The sequence below is a fragment of the Bidens hawaiensis genome, unplaced genomic scaffold, assembly GCF_021521415.1.
Source record: "Bidens hawaiensis isolate Kalapana, Puna unplaced genomic scaffold, B.hawaiensis_p1.1 tig00018753_1, whole genome shotgun sequence".
In the NCBI taxonomy this organism is placed as follows: Eukaryota; Viridiplantae; Streptophyta; class Magnoliopsida; order Asterales; family Asteraceae; genus Bidens; species Bidens hawaiensis.
In genome coordinates this window covers 355,140-358,207 of record NW_027492844.1, presented here as the reverse complement: position 1 = coordinate 358,207, position 3,068 = coordinate 355,140, and positions in this window count along the sequence as shown.

Genomic DNA, 3,068 nt, shown 5'->3' with positions numbered 1-3,068 from the left:
AAATAACTCTTGGCGAATACGACGGCGATGTCGCTCATTTTCAGCGGGAGGAAGACTCTCATGCAGATATTCAAAACATACGTCTACGTCGCGAAACGTTGAATCTCGGCGTAAAGACCAACGTGGACGGTGAGGGGTAGGATCTTCCTCATGAGGAGACGGAGAGGTTTGAGGCCCATGGGAGAACATGCTCACACCCCCTTGATCCCTATAGGTGATGAACATTGAAGGAAGGTGACATATTGATGTGATAAGTATCATCAACTTCCTTATTCTTCAAGGGAGACTCATCTGCCACAATGATTGGTTCTTCGGCGGTGTTAAGAGGAGGAGATGATGGAGGAGGTGGCATGGTTGAGTCCTTCAGACCTGAAACATTTTCAAAGAAATTATTCAGGACCACTGAAAACATTAATGGTAGATAAGATATACATTTGATCTATAACAATCGACAAACTGGAAGAACATTAAACTTACCCAAAGAAATGTTTTCTGAGTCAAGCTGATGTAGGCGTGCCTCCAAGTCAGCAGCAGGTTTTCGCTTTTTCGACTTCTTTGACGTAGCAGCCTTAGCAGGATGAGTCTTGCGTTTATCGGCTGCCTTGGAACAGTCCACATCAACAGTTTGACGCACACCCTCAGGGTGACGTCATCAGCAGTCAGACGATTACCCTCAGTGGTATCGTCAACATCATCATCACCCGCAGTACCACTAGCGGATGGATTCTTGATAAGTTTCTGGGTCGGATTTATAGAGGAAGGCAAGACAGTGGTAGAATCAATAGTATCAGTTAAAACTCCTTCATCACGGGGTGATAATTCCTCACTGGAAGATAGAAGTACTATCACCCCGCTAGAAGTCATGGCAGTAAGAGGTCGAGGTTTCAAAATTCCCTCACCTTCAGCGATGAACTTCTCACCTTTTGCGTACATGGCCTCGGACGCCACGGGTTCCGCATGAAAGGTGGAGAACAAAAACTTACTCCGGGTACGTTCAAGGAATGGTAACTCGTTTTGGTGAACAGGCCGACGCACCATCATGCCTTCCACTTTATCTAGAAGAGTGGAGAGAACAGAACCCTCACCTGCAATTAAAAAGTGTTAAGACTGTGTAACGAAAATCTGAACAGTGAAAGTAAAAACTCACTCTTATCAGAAGTCTCAAAGTAGGGTTCCAAATTGGGAAACGGCCATAAACGGCTCATCTTCGCGAACACCAGGGCTCCCTCGTGAATCGCCCGTAGTGGTGTTGGTGTCTTGATCAACGTGGCATACCACGGAAGGTTGATTTCGGTAGTTGCAGTGACGGATGGGGATGTATCATCCGCCTTGCGATAATCCATCGAAATAGGGATTGCATCCTCCCGAATCCAGAAAAACTTTGGCTTCCACTCATACAGGCTCCGGTACCACTCGGTACCGATGGGACCCTTCTTGGTAGCAGCCCAACCAAACCATCCATCGCGGTTCGTTAGTTTGTAGAAAACAGCAAATGGGGCAATTGTAGGCTCAATGGTGTTGGCCTGACAGCAGAACTCGAAGTGTCGAACCCGCAACATCCCAAGGGGATGAATTTGGGATAAATGAAGACCATAAGCTGTTAAGATGGCCCTCATAAACTTCATGACGGGTAACCGGAAATTCCTCGTCGTGAAGAAATCCGTATATACAGCCATCTTCCCCGACGGAGGATTAGTGGCGATTGAACCGTCGGCCGGACGTTCTGGCCCCCAATCTGGTGCGAGGCCGTACACGTTAACGACGTCGTCATAGTCTTTCTGTTTTAAATGAACGACAACCTCATGGATTGCCGGAGTATTCTTATTCCCAGCCATTAAAGTAATACGTTCGATCAAATATAAGAAGGAAAAAACTTTCAGAAGATTCAAGTTTTGATTGTTTGAGAGAAGAAGAGTTTAACAGCGATAAGAGTTAAATGGAAACCACAAGTGACCTATTTATACTCATCGCAATTAATGCGACTGATGGAGTGACAGAAGAAAGAGAAACTGTGGACCGTTGGATGATTGACACGTCAGGCGGGAGATTCTAGATAGTGCGAACAGGTTGTCAAAGACGTCATGCATGTCTTGTCAGTTGTCCCTAAAAAGTTTCTCTCTCCGCCACGTCATCACGATTATCCAACTTCCAAAAATTCAAATCTCAAAAATATCTTCCAAGGATATTTTCCTTAAACAGTATAATATTCACAAAAGATAAAAAAGTTTCATTTTATTAAGTAATTAAAAGATAGTTACAAAAAGATGGAAGAACAATTACAAAATACTAAACACCTAAACCTACTCTATGGGTTTGAGGCTGCCATGTCTTCCGGAGCCTTTGGGGAAGTATCTTCAGACGAGTCGTCCTCGGACTCATCACCTAAGTAATTCTTCAACTGCTGCACGCCGTCAGTAGCCGAAGCAAATTCCTGGAGCATGTTTTGTAATGGAAAGATCAGGACATCATGTTCTTTAATCCGCATAACTCGTTCCTGCTTGACATCAAGGCCATGAAGCGGATGATCGACAAAAGTATGATTACTTTGAGCATAGGCCATCCCTTCATTGAAGCCTCTCACGCGACCAAGCTGGGAGGAGGCAGTCATCAAATTAGCAAAACTATCAACCATCTCAGGACTCCCCTTAATATGGCGAATGACCTGACAAAATAAAAACACAAGTCATTTAGTACCAAAGCATGAAATGCGCAATGAACAACAAGTGAGGAAAACTTACAGAATCGAGTCCCCGAGTGAGGAACCACTGACGGTCTTGCTCCGCATATTCAGCTCTCTTTCGGAGTTCTTGGGACTCCTCAACCATTTTTTGTCTTTCATTCAAAGCTGCAGTGGCACGGGTCTTCGCCTCTTCACGGGCTTGCAGAAAGGAATCGTAGGCAGCTTGTATCTCGGCAGCAGCTTTGTCTTTCAGCTCAACATGTTCCCTCTGCAACCTCAGCACTGCTTCAAGTTCTTGGATACGATTTCCTTGAAGGGTCACTTGGTCTTCCAGAGCTAAGTTCGCCCCTTGAGCGCGCGTCAAGTCATCTTTTTTCCTCAGGGCTTC